Here is a 22,002-nt window from a genome sequence, read left to right as displayed (position 1 = left end):
CCAGGGCAGGGCCAGTCCTGAAAAGGTTTCTGTCCTCTCTGGAAGTGTTTTCCAAGAACAAAGCCCAGCAGTGCTGCAGCTGCTCCAGGCTTCTGCCTAACTGAGAGAATGAGGAGCATTTTGTTGGAATTTACCTTTTTTTAACACTGCAAGAGATGACACTTCTGAAAGTGTTAGAAGCCACCATGAGTCAGAAATAGAAGAGAGCTGCAGGCAGCAGCTCTGATCCATCAGGAATAATGGGTTCCTTTCCAAGGAGTGTTTGCAGGATCATTCCAGGAGCTGCTCCCACCAGCACTGGGCAGGGCATGATCCATGCCAAGGGCACCTGTCCTGGATGAAATCCCATCATCTTCCTCATCTGGGCTGCAGAGAGTTCATGATGAGTAACTGTGTGCAGGAAAATGGCAGAGGAGGAATAGCTGAGAGGAGCAGCTGTGCATGGATCTGCCAGGAGCACTCAGGGACCATCCCTGGGAGCCTTTGGGAAAGCTGGAGGCACCCATGGATGTGCTCTGCAGTCTGTAAAGCTTTGGGAAAGCTGGAGGCACCCATGGATGTGCTCTGCAGTCTGTAAAGGCTTTGGGAAAGCTGGAGGCACCCATGGATGTGCTCTGCAGTCTGTAAAGCTTTGGGAAAGCTGGAGGCACCCCTGGATGTGCTCTGCAGTCTGTAAAGGCTTTGGGAAAGCTGGGAGCACCCCTGGATGTGCTCTGCAGTCTGTAAAGGCTTTGGGAAAGCTGGGAGCACCCATGGATGTGCTCTGCAGTCTCTAAAGGCTTTGGGAAAGCTGGAGGCACCCCTGGATGTGCTCTGCAGTCTGTAAAGGCTTTGGGAAAGCTGGGAGCACCCCTGGATGTGCTCTGCAGTCTGTAAAGGCTTTGGGAAAGCTGGGAGCACCCATGGATGTGCTCTGCAGTCTGTAAAGGCTTTGGGAAAGCTGGGAGCACCCATGGATGTGCTCTGCAGTCTGTAAAGGCTTTGGGAAAGCTGGAGGCACCCATGGATGTGCTCTGCAGTCTGTAAAGGCTTTGGGAAAGCTGGAGGCACCCATGGATGTGCTCTGCAGTCTGTAAAGGCTTTGGGAAAGCTGGAGGCACCCATGGATGTGCTCTGCAGTCTGTAAAGCTTTGGGAAAGCTGGGAGCACCCATGGATGTGCTCTGCAGTCTGTACAGGCTTTGGGAAAGCTGGGAGCACCCATGGATGTGCTCTGCAGTCTGTAAAGGCTTTGGGAAAGCTGGAGGCACCCATGGATGTGCTCTGCAGTCTGTAAAGGCTTTGGGAAAGCTGGGAGCACCCATGGATGTGCTCTGCAGTCTGTAAAGGCTTTGGCAAAGCTGGAGGCACCCATGGATGTGCTCTGCAGTCTGTAAAGGCTGAGGCATCAGCAGCACCCTCCTGGTTTTACACATTGCATGTGATTTCTGATCCCTGTGTTTTATTTATATAAAATACACCTTTTCAGACAAACAGGAGGTTGTCCTTTAGGAATAATCTGTGGAAGAGCTGAGATGTGGGGGTTCTTTGGGTAATCTGTGTCCCCCCCAGGCAGTGCTTGCACAGACCTCATCCATCCCAAGCCCATTAATTGGTATTTGCTGTAATTAGGAGTGACACTGGTGGCTCCAGCCCCACACGTTTCCTTCAGGAGCAGCAACCCTGGCAGGCAGTGCCTGCTCCCAAGTCAGTGGTGCCAGATGAAGTCACTGCACTTGTCAGTCACTCTGGCACCACTCTCCTGGTTAGAAACTTGTCCTTTTTGGGCAGCAACCACCCAACAGCTCTGGGCCTTAAGGATGTTTGGTTGTAAGCAGAAACTGCTCCAGCAGTTGGGTAAGAAAGACCTCACCTTCAAGGGCATCTGAGGCAAGAGCTTCCTGACCTACATCTGCCAAGAATCCCGTCCCAGCTCCCTCCTCCCAGCCCTCTGGAGTGAGGGGGAACATTTGCCTGTGATGAAGATAATGGCAGAAAATATGTATGAGAGTGAGTCACTGAAATTTTTGTTCAGAGTGCAATATCCAGCATCCCCAGAGACCTTTATTTATAGCCTGAGCAAACTCTACAGAGTTGCAGGAGGACAAATGAAAGTGTAGGAGAAGCTGCAGTAATGAGTAATGGTAACTCCAACAGGCTCTTTCCATCACAAATTAAGTGAGCACATCATGGCAGTAAATCTCCAAAAGAGCTCAGACAGTTTTATCTCCGTGGAGCCATGAAGACTTTTTGGAATACACGTTGGAGTCAAGGTTTCATTTCATGGTTGCCTCTAGTAGATGTCTAGAATAGAAGCAACTGCAGATCTGGAGAATATTCAGAATAATCACCATGGTTGCATCTCATCCTTGTGTCTGTCCTCAGTGCTGCCCCCTCAGGGTGTGGTATTGCCATCAATGAAATATATTCATAAATGAAATATATTCATAAATGAAATATGTTCACATATGAAATACATCCAGGGACACAAAGTGTTCACAATTGCAGTGTCAGTTGTGACTCAGTGCTGCCCAGGAGGGGATGCATCTCCAGCTGCAGGGCTGGCTTGCATGGGGAATGCAAAGTGCTCCTTCCAGGAATGAAGGGAGCTCCCAAAGAGGCTCTAACTGAGATTTTTTTTCACTGTTTCTTGCTGGATTGTACCATAAGAAATTTCCAAATGCCTGAAATGTAAACTGTTCCTCTCGCAAGCAAATAATTTAGAAGTGATTTAGAGAATTTTTCAGCAGAACAGATTTTCATCAATTTCTTTGAAGTATTTCCAAGTTCTTTAACATTTTCTGTAACCCACACTTTCCATTGGAACCTGGAGAATCTGCCAAACTTTCTCTTGCTGTTCCGTGGCAGGAAGGAAGCTGTGATTAGGATCAGGGAGGTAAAGGCCCATCAGAGACAGCTCATTGCAAAGTCATTCCTTGGAATTCTGGGTCAGCCCTCAGATTCCTCCTCCCCCTGTCTCAACACCCCACTGCTCACCCAAATGGCCCTCATATTTCACTCCTTTCCCATGCTTTTGAAAAGATTCATCCATCTGTTTTCTCCTTTCCCTGGTCCTGGCTCTGTTCTGTGAATGCTTTCAGGCAGGTTCCCAGCTGTGGATGCACCCTCCAGCAGGAGGATCAGACAAATGCTGGAATCACGAGTTGGTATGGAAGAATTCAACATTTAGGGATGAAAATTAGGGCTCTTCTCCCGCTTTTAGACTGAAGAAATTGTAGAAAATGTTTTATGGAGTTTAAACAATATTGTGGCTACGGTATTGACCTCACTTGGCTTGGTAGAAACAAATTATGAACTGGACATCTCCAAACTGCTCCTTTTCCTTTGTGAGCACCCAGAGGGTACAACACAGGCTGCTCTGGGCTGGTCTGGGGGCTGAGCCATCCCTCATGCCAAGGGTTTGGCCAAGCTGGGGCTGCAGCTGAATGACCCCTTGAGCTGCAGGGAAAGGTCAGCCAAAAAGGAGGAGAATTTTCACAAGCTTGGCCAGTGCTGCTGGGAGAGGTCCCTGCAAAAAGGCTTTTGGGTTTCTGGTTGACAGGGCTGTGGGAGGAGATGTTCTCATGCAGAGCACTGGGATGGGGAAGACTCTGGGCTCTGCATGGATCAGGATCCTCTGGGAGTGCCAGCTCTGAGCTGTGCCCATGGCCATGCTCTGTAGGGCCAGGCCACACCAGGGGGGAGCTCCAGGGCTCCTCGGGGAAAAACCCCAGCCCTGGGCCCCTCTGGGAGTCTGGAGCTCCCTGCTGCTGGGGCAGCCAACAAAGCCAGCTGCACTTGGGCTGAAATCATCAGGGACTGGCCACATCCTGGAGCAGGAGCTGTGGGGCCAGGGAAAGGCAGCACAAGCTGAGGTTGTTTGGGGCTGCTGCCAGAACCCCCTGGCAGTGCCATTCCCCCCTCTGTCCTTGGCACTGACCAATGGGCTCTTGCTTCCCTTCCCAAAGCTCCCAGCTCAGCTTCAGGAACCAGTCCAGGCCCATGGCCTGTTGTACTTGTGGGGTGCCCGATGAAGGAAGGAAATGATGCACCTGACTCCATGTTCTCAGAAGGCTCATTTATTATTCTATGATACTATATTATATTAAAGAATACTATACTAAACTATACTAAAGAATACAGAAAGGATATTTACAGAAGGCTAAAAAGATAATAATGAAAACTCCTGACTCTCCAGAGTCCTGACACAGCTTTGCACTGGTTGGCCCTTGAGTCAAAACAATTCCCATAAAACCAATGAAACAATCACCTGTTGGATAAACAATCTCCAAACACATTCCAAAGCAGCAAAACACAGGAGAAGTAAATCAGATAATTATTGTGTTCCCTTTTCTCTGAGGCTTCTCAGCTTCCCAGGAGAAAAATCCTGGGCAAAGGGATTGTTCAGAGGATGTGAATGCTGCAATGACCCCTGAGGCTGGAGTTCTCCAGACATTGTTTCACTGGCTGCTTTACCCTCCTGTGACTCCTGGCTTCTCCCTGGGACTGCACTCAAGTCCTGGCTGCTTTAACCCAGCTGTGATTTATGTCTGATGAGGAGACTGAGGCTGCAGCTCTCAGCTGAGCACTGCTCTTCCTGCAGATTTCTGCTCCTGATTCATCGCTCTCCTCACCTATTATTCCATCATTTATGGCTTGAGTAATGGGCACGATGGGCTTTTACTGAGAGGAGCTCTCAGCAGACTTACAGCACATATTTTGACAGGAGGATGGATGTTCTGGGTTATATCTAATAGCAATTTAATGAATATTTTATTAAATAAACTTAGTTAATGCTTTGTGGCTGCGTGGAGCAGTAACTGCTTACAAATCTGTGGTTAGGAAAGCTTCAAGCTCATGGCAAATTTCCTGTTCCTAGAGCAGGATCTTCTTTCTCAGCACCATAAGGCCAGAGGGACACATATGCTGCTAAATGCTTGTTCTGCAAGTGAGAATGAGTGCATGATTGCGAGGAAAAACATTTGGTTTCAACTGTTGAGCAGTGAAATTTCAGCACGATGAAATCCTGTGCTGGTGCCAAGACAGCGTCTGAGACAAGTGGAAAAGTTTCCAAGCTTTGAGACTTTCAGAAAATTCCACAATAAACCCCCACATCCCAGTTTACTGGGGATGCAGGACTGTATTTGGGGAGAGGGGGTGTTTTTCTTCCTGAGCAAGGGGTTGGCATCCAGGTGTCTCCAGCCTGGATTAGAGAAGCTTTCTTGGAAATCAATGTATTTTTAAAAAGTTTTCTTCCACCTCCCTGGTTTGCACACCAGGTTTGACACTCACAGGATGAAAAGCCCTTTCCACCTCACAGGCAGCTCTAGTCTGGCTTTATTACTATCAATAAAACCCCCACAAATTCCCTCAAAGTGACACTTAAAATTAACAGGAGAATATTGGCAGGGTGATAAACACAGACAAAAGCAGGGGTTTCAAGGAAGAAGGAATTAAGGAGGGTGAGGTGGGATGAGTTTTCCCTTTGATGGATCTGTGTCTCATCTGCAGTTCCAGCAGTCACAGTGGGAGTTTTGTCTCTGTCATAATTATGTGGCAGCAATCACATTTTCTTTTAGCATAAACCTTCATCTCCTTCAATTTTCAAGTATTCTATGCTAAACTGAGGAAAACCAGGTTAGTAATTAGGACTTGGAGTCAGCCCTGGGAACAGATCTGCAGCCCAAAGAAGTTGTTTGCAGCTGTGATGAAAATCCCCACATTTCTCCCAGTGGATGTCAGGGTTTTCAGTCACAGCATCCCTGTCAGAGGGAGTGGAGTGAACTCTGGGCTGTGAGAACCTCCTCGTGTCCTGCAGGGCAAAGGGAGAGGGGCAGGAGGGACAGCAGGAATGGGATTCTCCTCTCCAGGGAACAAGAGCCCGAGGAGACAATGCCTTCAGTTTGAGCTTTCCTATTTCCCAGACTCAGTACTGTGTTAGTTTATAACTCTGCACTCCATATCAATGTCAGCAGGTTCTCCTCACAGCTCAGTCCCACAGAACAATCCTTTTCCAGCCCCAGAACCAAGGACACCGCTGCAGCTTCAGCCCAAAAGTGCAAACAACAGGGAATGGAGGGGAGCAGCCTGGGAGGGTGGGACTGCATCACCTGGAGCTGGAATTGGACAATGAAGCCAGCATGGAAATGGACCCAAACTTATCAAAGTGTGAGAACTCGTGGCCAGGATCCATCTGGGGTGGAGCCACGGCCGGGCTCTGGCACTGCCCAAGGTGGATCCTGTGAAGGGCTTTTAATAAAAACCAATTTATTGCTGTAACTCTGCCCAGCCTCTGCTCCTCTGAAGGCATCAGAGAGGGCTCAGAGCAGCCACACCTGCCCTGCCCACCTGCAGCTGCACAGCTTCCAAGCAGGGAGGGGATTTCAGCCAATGTTTGCACATGGAACACACAAAATAGGAAATGAGGAGGTGGTGGCAAACCCCAAAAAGGAAAAGCAGAGCTTTGGAAGGCTCCAAACCCTCCTGGCTCACCCCCAGCCAAGCAGGTGGGAATTAGGAAAGTTTTGCCTCAAATTCACCCCACCTGAGGAGCCATCTGAGAGTCTGGCTCTTGGGGTTGTGGTCAGGCTGGATGAGTCTCCTCATGGGGAATGGTAAGTCTTGGTTCCTTTTGATTTGAGCAGGGAAATCATCCTAGCAGAACTTCACTGTGTAAAGATTTTTGAGTATTTTTATTAAAGGAGTCTCACCATAAAAATTAGCTTTAATTTCTCCCAGCATAAGGAAAAAAACTCCACCACATCCCCCTTTCTGGAGGAGCCATCCATTGTATTTAATTTCAGAGCAGTTTTACATGCCAGCAACAGGAATTTAATTACCATCTCCTTTTCTAATTAATTTCAATAACTTTAATTATAATTTTCTGCAATGGTCAATGCTTTGGACACTTCATATAATTATAAGGGATTGCTCTGTGATTTTGCATTAATGAATATTCACTGGCTATAGGAATCTCAGTATCCCTTATTATTAAAATGTTCCAGAATCAAACTCAGTGATAGCCTAGAGCTGGGCTGCAGAGCCATCATTTTTCAGGTGATTGAAGAAATGAGAAGTTCCTGTTGCTTTCCAGCTCCACCTCTGCTGCAGCAGGAGATGGACAGCTCAGGAGCCTGTTTTGCTCAGTGAAATGGAAAACATGAAAACACTAACCCAGAAATTAATTAGAAATGGGCTGAGACACAAGAATGAGCCTTGAATTTTAAGCAGATGAAATTGGAGGGAACGAGGAGTTCCTCTTCATCTTCTGGGTTCAGATAAAGAGGGGAGGGAACAGGGCAGGGAGGAGCTGCAGCTTGAGCAGCTCTGGGCAGGAGGAGCTTGGCTCAGGCCCCCGGTGTTTATTTGTGAACAGGAGCAATAATTGATGTTTCTCCAGCTGCACAACTGCTCTGCGTCTGTTATAAAATCAGGGCAGCACAGCAAACATTTTGGTACTTACAGGTCCCTAAATCCACTTAGGATAATTCCTGAGGTACCTTTTGCTGCTGTGCTCTTGGTGCTTTGAAGTGACTTAAAAATAAATTTCCAAGGAGCTCTAAAATGGCAAAGTGAGGCTGTGACAGCCTCTGGAAGTGGCTGGGGTTGGTTTTTGGCGTGGTTTATTTGTCTTGTTTTGATGGGATGATCCATTGGGTAGATTTGCTTACCTCAGTCCCCAGGCTCAGCTCGGTCTCCTGGGTTTTGCACCATGGTGGGTGAAGCCTGAGTTGTTAAAAGGCAGAAATGAGGAAAAAGAGGCTGAATTTGTCAAACTGCAAAAAGAAGGAGGAACAGTACTGGGCAGGGCAGTGAACACTGAGGCTCTGAGATTCCCCCTTAGGATTTTATTTGGGAATGAGGAAAAGGTGCTCCTCATGCTGACCTCCAGGGGCAGGGCTGGATAAGCAGAGTTTCCTTTTGGGAAATCATGAGGAAGCTCTGACCCCCCTCTCTCAAAGCACTTGGGTGTTTAATCGTGGTTCCATGAACCAAGAGCTGCTCTGATTGATGCCACTGGTGACTGTAAATAGACCTGGCCTAAGTTAGACCTGGTTTTGTAAAAGAGAAAGGTCTGTGCTACAGGAAAATGCTTAAAAATCTGAATTGATTTCCTTGTCCAACAGGGAAGACTTTCTAACAACAGTAAATATTTGCTGTGTGGCTGTGAGGAGTTTCCCTGTGGTTGTTTTTCAATCACTCAGGAGCTCAGCTGGCTGTACCAGATCCCACAGAGAACTTGTTGGCATCTTGTGCTGCAGTTTATGGCTCCCTCACGTCAGTCAGTCTCCAGTTTTTCCAAGTTTTAGTGGAATACCAACAAAATATGTCTGAAACTGAGTTTGGAACATGCAGTGAAAGGGTGTGAGAACAAGGTTATGTTTTCATGAGAACAAGTGTTCTGTTATGAAGTGGAGATAAATAATGAGGACAAACATTGCTTTAAAAAAAAAAGAAGAATTTAATGAGCTGGAATTGTGGTCAGTCTCAGGAAAAGCTCATTTTTTTCCTCTAGTTTTTTTTTATACTTTATTAATTGCTGGTAAATGACTACTTGAAAGCATTGCCCAAATTTATATCTGATTTCTTGCATGCAAGTATTGATTCAACAGTTGTTGAGTCACATTCTGCACTTTGCTTAAAATAGCTTTCAGGTTGGTATGGAAATTTACAGCCAATTTCCAGCCAGAATGGTTGATCTTTCTTATAAAACATGCTGATTATAATTACAGACATGTATTTATGCATGATCCACATTCTTCCTGATGAGCAGGGAGGTGAACATTCCATTCATGGAAGCTCAATCATAGCAGCTTTTCCCATTCCATTCTCGAGTGCTCGGTCACCAGAGTTTTCAGGGAGGAGAAATTGCCCCATCCCTGCTTGGATCCCACTCTGTGGGACAGGGAATGTTGGGCCTGCAGCTCATCCTGGCCCAGCAGGACCTGCCCTGCAGGGGGAAATGCTGCAGCTTGTTGCAATTCCAGTGCCATGAACAGCAAATGCTGCTCTTGTGCTCTGGTTTGGAGCAAAAATGGAGCAAATGAGAGCCCAGCTGTGGAGTCCCTGAAATGGGAGGGGGATTTTCCTCAGAGCTGTTGGCTCTGGGAGGTTTGGGGTCAGCACCCAGGGTCCTGCTGTCCCTCCTGTTTGATCCCTGCCCAGGGATCTGAGCAGAGCCCTCAGCTCTTCCAGGGAACACTGGAATATCCTGAGCTGGAAGGGACCCTCAGGATCCTCCTGCCCTGCCCAGACCCAGAATCCCACCCTGGGATCCCTGGAGCGCTGTCCAAGCCCTCCTGGAGCTCTGGCAGCCTCAGGCTGTGCCCATCCCAGGGGAGCCTGGGCAGGGCCAGCACCCTCTGGGGGAAGCAGAACCTTTCCTAAATCCAGCTGGCACGTTGGGATGGATTTCAGGGAAATTCTCTCAATTTTTGCTCCAAACCAGAGCATGAGAACAGCATTTGCTGTCCCTGGAACTGGAATTGCAACAAGCTCCAGCACTTCCCCCTGCAGGGCAGATCCTGCTGGGCCAGGATGAGCTGCAGGGCTGACATCCCCTGTCCCAGGGAGTGGGATCCAAGCAGGGATGGGGCAATTTCTCCTCCCTGAAGACTCCAACAGTCCAAGCTCAGCTCCAGCCCCTCCCTGGGCCCTGTGCTGCCCTGGGGAGAGGCAGGAGCTGCCCCTGGGGAGATGCTGTTCCCTCTCTCTGTAAACATCTCGTGCTCAGAGATTTGCAGCTCCACTGGGCAGATGCACAACTGGGCCCTGGAATGTGACCTCAGCCCTGCACTGGCCACAGAAACTCCTCCTGCTCCAGCTCATCCCCTGAACAATAAAACCCCTGATTTACAGCCCTGAGGAGCAAACAGGGCACGCTCTGGGTCAGGGAAAGCATCTGGGGGACTGGTTGGTTTGAGGGAAGGGTTGATGGAGCCTGCTCAGCTTCTGCTCCCTCCAGCCACCCTCTGGCTCACGAATTTGGCACAAATTTCCCTCCTGGTGCACTGCAAACCCAGCAGTGTGGGCAGGAAATTCCCTTCAGCTCAGAGGGTGATGGGTTTTAGCTCCAGCTCTCCCTGCAGAAGGATGGGAACAGTTCTCAAAGCCTGGGTATTGAACACCAGGAGGGAAATTTGAGGAGGAAAATCTGCTCCAGCCACAGTGAAAGCCTGCACTGAACTCATCCTGCTCCACATGGGAGCCCTGGCACAGGGGCAGAGCTGTAATTGCACACTGAGCCACTGAAAGGCCATCTCAGCACTCAGGCAAGCTGATCACTTGCTTTTTCAGATAAATATAGATATTTCGGCCAAATTAAGATTTTTCTCATCATTCATGAATTTACAGTATTTGAGCAAAGGGATGGAATGTCCTGCAGTCCTGACAAGGATACAGTTTCATAAATAACCCTCCTGACGTGGATGAAGTGAACATTTTCTGAGGTTTGGGATAGCAGGGAATTAATTTGCTTGTTTTAAGGCATCCAGGTCTCTTATTTTCCCTCTGACCAATGGGTAGAATATTTCTGTTGGCTTCTCTGCTCCTCCCCCCTTCCAAGCAAGCATTTCACAAAGCTTTTCCACACCTCTGGCTCTAGGTGAGGCTTTCCAAAATCCTGTAGGCTTTAATTGCAGTGAAACACATAATGAATTGATAATGGAATGAAACCCCATGAGCTGGAATTCTGATTTGTAACAACTCAGTATCTTTGTGCTGTAAATCTCTATTTTCAATATACACAGAAATTTGCCATGGATGAAGGAGGCTGAGAGGGTTTTTTAGCACAGGGAGATTTTAATTTTTTTTCTGTTAAAGCAGTGACAGTCTCAGGGCCCAGAGACAAAACAAAGATTTGCAGTGGAGGAGCTGCACTGAACTGAAATTCCTCTGTTCTGTTCCTGTTGTGCTCTCCTGCCTTCCCTGTCCCTCCCAGCTGTCTCCAGTGACACTTTGCAATTCTTGTTCCCACTCTTTGATTGGTTTTCTGGACTGTCTGAGGCGATTGCTTGAGCTCTTTTTTGGCATGTGTTGTTTTTGCTTCTCAGTTAGGTTTATCTGACTTTTTTGGCTGCTAAGACACTGCTGTTTTCTCCCCAGCTATTTTTACAATGTCTGCTTCAAAAGAAATACTCTGGGTCTCTGTACCAGGAGATTTCTCAGCTCCTTTTAGTGACAGAATGGTGCAAAGCAACAGTTTTTGAGTGGCCATGTGACCATCCCAGGAGGACTGAACAGAACAAAATGTTTTAGTGAAAAGAAGTTTTTTGGAGTTTAATCACCAGCTGCACGCTGCAGATCAGTGAGGGGCATATTCTTTTAAGCCACAGAAGTTAATGACACTCAAAGAGGGGCTCTGCCTCAGCTGCAGGCCTGGGATCAGTGGGCCTGGTGTCCCATGGCTTTTCCAGAGGGAACGTTCATCCAAAGGCAAAGCACAGCTCAGGGACTGAGCACCAAACCACCGCAGACAGGAAATTAAATTGTAAATTCCAACAAACAAAAACCAACCAGATGAAAGAATCCAAGAGCCCAAGCAAGCATAAAAAAAGGTGTGTGTGCACAGATTGTCTGGGAGCAGGCAGAGGAGCATTTCACACTGACTGAGCAATGCAAACTGCAAAAAGAGAATATTGCAGCCAGGAGCACAGGGAGCTGGTCAGTGCTGCCAGGGGCAGGAGGGCTTTGATTGGGACCTGTTTGGGTGGGAGCTGCTGCTGCTGCAGGGACTGAGAGCAGCCAACCTCCCTCAAACAGAGCCAGGGGGATCTGTCCCTGCTCCCCTCCACTGTGCCATCCCCAGCATCCCTCCCAGCTGGCTCCAGGGACACTTTGCAACTCTTTTTCCCAGTCTTTTGGGGTTTTTGATTGTTTGAGGGGATTATTTGGATTTTTTTTTTTTTTTCAAACTAGTGTCATGGAAAGCTACCCTCTCACTATTTGCTTTGGTCCAATTTGCACCAGGAATTTGTGGGAATAAGGAACTGTGGATTAACCAAAAGCGTATGAAATCTCACAACTTCTTCAGATAAATCCTGAGCTCTCAGAGTCTGTATTTAAAGTCATGAGGTCACCTCTTATATGCAGTTCCAAGAACACATAACATATTTTTTCCAACCCAAATCCCTTTTTTGGTATTGCCCTTGTAAATCCTTGACAACTGGAATAACAGCAGTGTCATTTGGAGTGAGTGGCAGCTGGACATGGGGAAAAGGGAGGGAATGTTTTGGTGTCACTGGCAGAGAGCAGAGACAAGGTGCACTTGAGTGAAGCAACTTCAGAGGAGCTGTGAGTCCCAACCACCTCCTGCAAGGCTCTGTTTACAGCACAAATTGGTTTTTAAGTGATGCAAATTGCTTTGGAAGCGCTGTTACCTCACACCGTGCAAAAACCTCCAGCCCTGGCAGCCTCTCCTTCCATCCCACAAACTCACCCTGTCCTGGGATTCCCTGCTCTGCTCAGCCCAGGGCACCCTGGCCTTGGGGGCTCTCAGGCTCCCTGAGGGGCAGAGCACAGCCAGGATAATTCTGTGTATTTGGGGGAGGGATGAACATCTGGGCATTGCTGTTCAGCAGGGGTTTCTGTACATTCGGGGGGGGATGAACATCTGGGCATTCCTGTTCAGCAGGGGTTTCTGTACATTCAGGGGAGAGGGATGAACATCTGGGAATTGCTGTTCAGCAGGGGTTTCTGTGCATTCAGGAGAGGGATGAACATCTGGGCATTGCTGTTCAGCAGGGGTTTCTGTACATTCAGGAGGGGGATGAACATCTGGGCATTGCTGTTCAGCAGGGGTTTCTGTACATTCAGGGGGGTGATGAACATCTGGGCATTGCTGTTCAGCACAATATTTCTGTACATTCAGGGGGGTGATGAACATCTGGGCATTGCTGTTCAGCAGGGATTTCTGTACATTCAGGAGGGGGATGAACATCTGGGCATTGCTGTTCAGCAGGATATTTCTGTACATTCAGGAGAGGGATGAACATCTGGGCATTGCTGTTCAGCAGGGGTTTCTGTACATTCAGGGGAGGGGGATGAACATCTGGGCATTGCTGTTCAGCAGGGGTTTCTGTACATTCAGGAGGGTGATGAACATCTGGGCATTGCTGTTCAGCAGGGGTTTCTGTACATTCAGGAGAGGGATGAACATCTGGGCATTGCTGTTCAGCAGGATATTTCTGTACATTCAGGAGAGGGATGAACATCTGGGCACTCCTGTTCAGCAGGGGTTTCTGTACATTCAGGAGAGGGATGAACATCTGGGCATTGCTGTTCAGCAGGGGTTTCTGTACATTCAGGAGAGGGATGAACATCTGGGCATTGCTGTTCAGCAGGGGTTTCTGTACATTCAGGAGAGGGATGAACATCTGGGCATTGCTGTTCAGCAGGGGTTTCTGTACATTCAGGAGAGGGATGAACATCTGGGCACTCCTGTTCAGCAGGGGTTTCTGTACATTCAGGGGGGTGATGAACATCTGGGCATTCCTGTTCAGCAGGGGTTTCTGTACATTCAGGAGAGGGATGAACATCTGGGCATTGCTGTTCAGCAGGGGTTTCTGTACATTCAGGAGAGGGATGAACGTCTGGGCATTGCTGTTCAGCAGGATATTTCTGTACATTCAGGAGAGGGATGAACATCTGGGCACTCCTGTTCAGCAGGGGTTTCTGTACATTCAGGAGAGGATGAACATCTGGGCACTCCTGTTCAGCAGGGGTTTCTGTCCTGTGTGGGAATTCTGGGCACAGATGAGTTTTTCCAGTGCCTGGTGGTGCCTGGGTGTCCCACCAGCTGCTTTGGGGTAACTCAGCTCTGCTGGAGCTCTCTGCCTGCAGGGGTGTGGGATCCAAGCAGGTGAAAGGATGAATTTTCCATGTAACTCGGCTGGTTTAGTGGGATCTCAGCTGTGGTTCCCTGTCCTGCCTGCCCAGGAGCTCCATCTGCAGCTCTCACACAAAGTTCCCTGTTCAGGGATGTGGAGGAACTGCTCTGACCCAGCTCAACAAAACTGAGCCAGGTTTGGAACCTGCTGCATTCCCAGTGCCCCTTAAATGGAAACTTCCAGACCCAAAGTTGCACTGAGGGTTGACATTTTTTGCTCAAATACACAGAATTATGTACCCAGTGCCAAAAGCCAATTGGAAATGTTGATTTATTATGCATTTCCCAGATGAAATCCAGAAGGGATGGTGCTGGTTGATGTCAGATAATGTGGGATATAAATGGGGAGGTTTCTCTCTGAGGCTTCTCTTGTTTGCTATCAGTGAGCAGCAGTTTTCACCCTAGCAGGCAGAGGAGATAAAGTAAAAAACCACCATTTCCAGCCTGCAAAAGCCCAGCCTATGTGGAATCAGCTCAATTATTTCAGCTCAGTCTGCAAGGAAAAGCAGTTCCTATCTCAGAATTACAATTACATGGGAACATGAACTGCAATTTCTCTCCTTATTAATGCAATATAACAACAAAATATGGACAATGGCAATGCATCAGTTCCTGGGGATTTCAAATAACTCTTGGCATGATGGATCTTTAAACATTGTCTGGCTTTATTTCATTATTTTAATATCATGCCTTGAACTGGAAATTGGTGAGATTGATCTTGTTTGAGAGTACTGAAGCAGCATTTAGAGTGATAATACAGAACATTTCACAGGGGAAATGCTTCTCATAACTTGTGACTAACTGGGTCCCAAAATCCAGGGACACTTTGTGCTAATTACTGAGCATTGCCATCCCATTTTCTTTTCTTTCCCAACCGCCCCCATGGTCCATTATGGGCCAGAAGCCCTTTAAATATTCAGATTTCCTCAGTGGGAAGGCTCTGCCCTGGCCTGGGCTCAGTGTCCCCCTGGGCACCAGAGCAAACCCAGAAAATGATCTGCAGACATGGATCAAGGGTGGAGGCATAAATCAACTGGAGTTGTGCTGATTGGCACAGCAGGACTGAGAATATTCCAGATTTTCCAGATTGCTGCCCCAAAACAATCAATGAAGGGAAAGAACACTCATTTTGGAGGTTAAAGAAAGCTGCTGTGTGAGCACAAAAACGAGCTGCAGAAATTCTATTGATTGGAATGCTTGGACCTTGAACTGTTTGCAGAAGTGCAGGGTAAGAACCTCAAATATGAGCACTTTCCATGGAAATGCCTGTGCAAATTGAGCATTTTGAAATATTTACTGTGGTTTGCATTGATTTCTAAAGATGCTAAGTGGTGCCAGAAGGTGGCATGGAAAGTGCTGCCACCTCATTAGGCTGTTTCTAATTAAAACAAAACAATCCAAGAAAGCTCCACCTGTTTTTCCCCACCTGCCTCAGGCCTGAGGGGCTCTTTGGGGTCCCTGGGTTGGGATTTTAGGTTCTGCTGAGGAGGAATGGATGGTCCAGACCCCAACCCCTTCCCTGGCACATCCAAAGCTGCAGCTCCAAAAATTCCCAGGTTAAATCTGAGCCCCAGGAGCTGCCAAGGCTAAATTTCAGCTGAGCCTGAGTGACTCCCATTTAGGGCAGCCTGGGGAAGCTTTTCCAAGGCAGGAAAAGCAGGAGAAGCTCTGGGGAGCTGGGGATGTTCATCCCCCCATGGCATCACTCAGACAGATCCCAGCTCACCCAAGGGAATGTGAAGGGTTCCCCATCTGTCCTTTACTGTGAGCTCACATCTGGCTCAGAATTAAACCCAGCACCACAAACAAGCTCCTGGTGTCACTGGTTTTGATAAAGGCAGAGTGCTGTGCACATTTTATTCTGGTTATCTCATGGAAAAGGGTTGGATGGGTTGTTTAATTCCCCACAGCCCCCACAGCTGCCTCACAGTTTTAGCACATTCAGCTACAGCATCCAAGATTTGATTTATATGAATACATCTGATATTAAGAATGATGTCATCAGACTAAACAAATTGATGCAGGCTTGAAGAAGCAGTTGACCCTTGTGCTTTGTGGTATAAACTGGGGAGAAGGAAGTTGCTCACATTAAGATTTCTTGCACCTTTCTCTGTTGAAGCAGGAGAGTTTTATCAGCTCATTAAAAACCTATCTTTAGAACCAAGTGCTGTCCCTCCCCACCCCTTGGGCTGCTCTGTCAGACTGAGAGTGTTCTCTGGGAAATAAATCCAACTGGGCTGATTCACTCTGCACAAGCGTGGCAGAAATCTGAGCTCAGGCTCTGCCCCTGAGGCCAGCACAGCTCGTGTGACCTTTGGCTCACATAAAATATTGTTTTTCCCTCCTCAATTGTGTAATAAATAAAGGATCAAGGAGTGAGGAAGTGCAAATAATGTTATCAGGGAGAGTTATGGGATCCTGAAGCAGCTTCTGAGGGATCTGGTGTTTCTTCATCAGAGGCCATTAATGAGGAGCTGGTGTTTGCAGCCTCGAATTACCTCCAGTCTGGGCAGTTGGGATAAAATCCAATGAACTGCCCTGGGCTGGCACAGGAGGGTCTGATCTGACTCTCATTCCCTGTTTCCAGCATTCCTGAGGAAATCTTCTCCAGGGAGTTTGTGCAGAACCCCAGTGGAGCTCTCACACCTGTGAGGGTGCAGGGTGGGATGGGGGAATCCGGCCCTGGAAAAAGGAGTCACAGGAATTGTGCTTCATTCTGGAGCAGAAAATCCTCGTCCTCCTTCATCCTCCCCCTGATGCCTCCTGCGTTTTGTGCTGACTTCAGGCCCAAACAAAGGGCCAAGGCTTTCTCATTCCATCAGCTGCACGTGAGCTCTTTGTTTGGTAGGAAGCACTGGGGTGTGAAGGCACCAGAAATCTCAACTTTGAAATGTTCACTCACCACAAGAGAGGCACAAATCTGACCTTACAGGAAAGCCCTCAGGAAAATTCCCAGGCCAAAAGCCAAAATCTCCCCATTCTTCCTGACATATTTGTTCACAGCCTTGATTTAATGAAATCTTAGGGGATTCATTAATGATTCCAGTGCTTTTGTCTCCTCTGTCTCCATCAGATAATCCTCCACCTATCCCTAGTCCCATTTGAAAGCCATTTTTGTAATTAATTTTCTCAAATAAATTTATTTAATTTACATAACATTTACTCTGCTTCCCTATTTCCTAATGAAGTTAAAGAAAAAACAAACCTGGGGTTGAAATGAGCTTGGTAGACACTGGAACTGTTTGTTGACCTGCTCTTCTGATAAGAGTTTATTTGGCTTGTCTCCATGAGTCTTTGCTCTTTGGGTTATCCTGGGGATTTTCAGCACAAAATAAAAATGGATCTCTTATAGCTGGGGCTGGAATCCCCCTCACTCTGGGAATACTGCACAGAGCTCTCCCCTTTTTAAATTTCAACCATCAGGGACTGGGCAGGCTGTAAAATTTTAATATTTATTATTTATATTTGCAATATTATTTATATGCATTGAGCCCCAAAGCCCCCTGTGTCCCTGCCCTGGCCTCAGCTGCCTCCTTTCATTTGGAACAATTTCCCTTGCCCTGGAGCAGGAAGGTTTTTCACCCTCTGTTACAGCAGGGAAAGAATTCCCCCCTCCAGCTCTCAGAGTGACTTTTTTGAGTATTTGCCCCAACAGTTATAAAGAGTTTTGGATAAAGGCAAAGTATGTTCCGCTGGTTTTTACGTGCTTTAAATATTTCTGGGAAAATTCTGTATTAATCTGGATATTGAGAAAGGCTGGAAATGACCTTTATTCTGGAATTTTATGCATGATGGGGATTTAACTTCAAATAACCCACTGGGACAGACCCACCCCTCCGTTAATTTGATGAAGGCAATCTGTGCTAATTAATTACTTGTTGTCAAAATTATTTTTAGAAGTATTTCTTAGAAATACTGCATTTTTTCTTAACTGATGTTGTCAAAACTGAAACACTCAACAATAATTTAGTTCCTTCATTTGACCTGATAGTAATCAATTAGGAGCATTATTAATAACATCTTTTAAATAGAAACAAGTTGCATTGTCAAAGTATGCATGCATATTTTCCAGCTATTTTCAGAGACTTCTCAGGGTTAAGTAGTTCAAGCTTGTTTTAAAGAACTAAGAAATAAAATAATTCCTTGGATATTACAGGGATTTAACTCCACTTTTCTGTTTCTGTCTCTGAGGCAACAGGAAAATGCTTTGGCCAGTGTCCCATCCCAATGGGATGAGTGTTATAAATACAAGCAATGTTTCAGAAAGTAAAACTTTTTTCCCATTTTTGAAGTTCAAATCTGACTCAAATCCTGAACTGAATTTCACATCTCAGAACATGGATATTTTTAAATTTCATTTTGGTGGTGCTGCTCCAGACTTGATTAGGGGACAAATGTCACCACCACTCCAAGATTCCCTGTGGGAAATTTCCTCTCCTCTTCCCAGCAGTGAGAGGGAATCAGCCCTGACCAGAGCTTGTCCTTGGCTCAGGACAGGGTGGAAGGGCCACAGCCACGAAGGGAAACCCAAGCAGGTGTAAAATCAACTTTTTGGAAGAGACCCCTGAGAAAAGGCTCCTTCTCCATCCAGATTGTTCCAAAATCCACTCTTTGGGTATTTTCTGTGCCTCCTTTATTGCCTTTTGAGCCAAGATCTGCCAACACAAAGGCTGTGAGAGGGGCACGTGTGCCACGCTCCCCCCTGGGAATGCAGCTGAGCTTTCCCAGCTCTCCTCAGGAATCCAATATTCCCTGAGCCCTTTGAGGAGCTCTTTGGGCCCCTCCTGAGTGCAGAGAGGTGGCCACGTGTCTGCAGGGACACTTTCCCCTGGGTTAGTGCTCCCTGCAGCCCAAATTTACACTCAGGAGCAGCTGCTCATGCCAGAGCTATGTGAGGCAAAGTTGAGGATGGAACCTCCCTCTTCCCCAGCCTGATCTGTCACCCTTGGTCTAAATTTAAATCTGTGTTTACAGGAGGCAAGAGGGAAGAGGCAGGCAGTTAAATAAAGCAGCAAAACATCTTGTGTTTATTTTGAGGTCGGACAAGTGGATTTTCTCGTGCAGATGTGAATTGAGAGCCTGGGGGGTGATGTGCACGTTTGTGGGAGCTTTTGGACAAGTGAGCCTTGCTCAGAGGGAGCCTGGCCCAGCCTCTGACCCTTTTTGGGTTATTTTGGGCAGCAAAATTCCATAGAATAATCAGGAGCTGGTGCTCCTTTCTCAGGAGGTTTTCCAAGGGACACTTTGCTCTCTTGGGCTGCACCTCCCTGTCTGTGCCCTCCTCTAAGCCAGGCCCAGGAGGCTGAGCCTGGGAGCTCTGCCTACCCCAGCAGGTCCTGGGCACTGCTTTCATTTCCTGGGATGCCAGGGGCAGGGCTGAGCTGCTCCCAGCCAAGCCTGGCTTTGCCCAGGTCCCAGGTTCTGCTCCCTGAGCTGATTCCAGCCCCAGCCGAGGCCTCAGACCTGGCAGGGAAAGTTGTGGAATCTTAGATGGGCATGGGCCAGTCCAGGGAACTGCACTGAGCTGAGCTTTGCTCTCCTCTCCCTGTGGCTGCACATCCAGCTGGAGCTGTGAAATGAGCTGCTCCCCTTCAAGGGAGCTTTTATAATAGAAATATAAAAACCCCCATGGACGACTTTAGGTCTTTGCTGTTATCAGGAGGGGAAGCTGCCCATTTTCACTCTTTCAGTGCAAGAGATGTTTATAAACTGATTATCAGAGCCTCCCAACCATAGAGAAACCCAACTGGAGCTGCTGAGAGTGTGATTGAATGCCATTAAAGGAAATTAATTCTGGATAAAATTCAGGTTCAAGTTCTGAGACCTGAAGTTCTTATCTGGCCCAGCATTGTGCACACAGCAATCACTGTCTGCATCATTTCATATCTTGGGATTGAATCATATTTGTGTTGTAATTTTATTAGAAAAGGCTGATGTCCAGGTATTGAAAAAGGAACTAAGGGGATAAATATTCATCCTGTTTATTGCATCTGCTTCTGATGCTTTTGTAGCAGAGGTGAAAGGAGAATAAAGGCACCCAGATAAAATTTTAATAATAATTTTATGGTTCTGCAACAGCAACTCTATTGTGAAATGGTCTGTTTTGTGTTCCCAGCCTGTAACTCCCCAGTGCTGCAGGTTTGTGCCCATTTTTACCACTTTGATACTTCTTTGTTGTCAGCTCTTGCAGCTTATTAAGAGGATGCAAAGGCAGGGACAGTTTAGTGGATTCCAGCAGAGTAAGCTCTGTTGTGGGGTGGGTGAGATGATTAAGGAAGGTCTTGTACAGCAAATTATTCCAAATAATTTCATTAGAAAAGAGAAAGGCAATGTGAACTTTGTATAATTCCCACTCTAATACTGTGATCCATCATTCCCATTAATGGCAACTTACAGATTTTGAAGTTAAAATGTTCAGTGTGAGCTCCAGTCCCTCCCAAGAGGAATCCCAGCCCCAGGGCAGGGTTTTGTGCCCTCCCTGTGCAGGGTGGGTGTTGTGGAGCAGGAGCACCTGGAACAGGGCACATTTCCATGGAAAACCTTTGTTTTGTCCTTCCCAGACCCCCTCCCGTGCCTGTGGTCAGCAGCACCTCCCTCCCAGCACTTGTTGAATTCTATTCCTGCTTTTCACCCCCTGGTCTCCAAACAATTCCCTGGATCAATCAGCAATGGCCCCTCAGCTCCCTGCCTGTGCCAGTCCTTTGGGAGCTCCCCTTAGCCACAGCTCTCCCATTTTCCCAGTGTTCTCTCCCCACATCCTTCCTCCTGGCTTGTTCAAATCCAGATGTTCCCTTTAAATCAGAGTTACTCAGAGCAAGGCAGGAGAATTCCCATATTAAAAACATAAACAAAAGGGCATTGTTTTATCTTTAATGCTCTTTGCTTCTCCCCTCCTTCCTCTCTCCTGGACTTAAAATACTCAGCTATAATTAAATATCCAATACCCAGCTATAATTAAATATCCTCTGTGAGGGGAGGGAGGCCAGGCCAGGGTGGGAGAGCAGAGTTTGCCCCAGCCTTGCTGGGAACCAGGGCAGTGCCTCTGCTCCAGGCTCTCCAGGAGATTCCCAGCAGGATCCTGAGCTATTTGTGCTCACCCTGAGGCCCAGCCAAGGTCCATCAGCTGAATGAACCTCCATGTTCTCTATAAACTTCATTTAAAAGCACATCTATGTAATTAAGGGAGTGTTCACCGTCCTGGGCCTCCCTTTATGTTCCATGTCCATTGTCCACCTCCTTCTTGGGTTCCTCTCCACTCCTGATCATGCAGCCACAGAGAAATAGGATGGGCAAAGATCAACCTGATAAACCAGAAAAGAAAATTAATTTGACTTGCACAAGAAAAGTGATTTTTTTTTTTCCTTCAAAGAGGGTTTTTATAGAGGAAGAGGTTGAGAAACATTCCTTTCTGTCAGGCTTTGAGGAATTCCAGCCCCAGCATCTGAGGAAGCCTCAGGAGTCCTGTTAATACTTGGTTGTTCAGCCTTTGCTTGAGAAAGTATCCCAATTTCAGAGCACACCAAGACAATGAGATCATTAATAAAATAAATCAGGGCATCCATTCTTGGGCACCCAGCCAGGGTAGTAACGTTGTCCTGAAAGGATTCAAACACCAGGCTGGAAATGAAAACCTGCTGCTATTTTTTATTAGTTCTGAATCTCCTGTATTTTCTCTTTTTATTTGTAGCTGGTAATTTGAGGGCAGTGACATCAATTAACAGTTTAATTGGAGTTGCAGGGATGTGTTATGGGGAAGGCAGGGGCGTGCCAGGTGATGGGCTCCATTTCCAATGAACTCCAAGTGTTGTGAAAGGGAATTCTCAGCATGACCCAAACTCTGAACAGGAAATGTTTGACTCTGGTGGGAGAGGAAAATGAGGAGCCAGGGGCTGGGGCAGAAATCAGAGTTGTGGCAGGAAAAGCAGAAGAGTTTCCAGGCTGGAGCTCAGAGCAGAAATGCTTTTTTCCCTGGGCATTTATCAGCTCCTTTGAGCAATTTGGTGGAATTTGGAGTGGTTGTTCCAAAAATAGATGGGGTGGGAAGCTGGAATTGGGGCAGGAGGTGGTGGAGAGCTGCATGGAGCTGCTGTGGAGAGAGAAATCACCTTCCAAGGAGGCCTCTGAGGAGCAGAGCAGGGC

The sequence above is a fragment of the Agelaius tricolor genome, unplaced genomic scaffold (genome assembly GCF_023055355.1).
Source record: "Agelaius tricolor isolate 1412-34295 unplaced genomic scaffold, bAgeTri1.0.p SCAF_18, whole genome shotgun sequence".
Classification (NCBI taxonomy): domain Eukaryota; kingdom Metazoa; phylum Chordata; class Aves; order Passeriformes; family Icteridae; genus Agelaius; species Agelaius tricolor.
The sequence above is the reverse complement of the archived record's forward strand: the minus strand, read 5'-3'. Positions refer to the sequence as shown.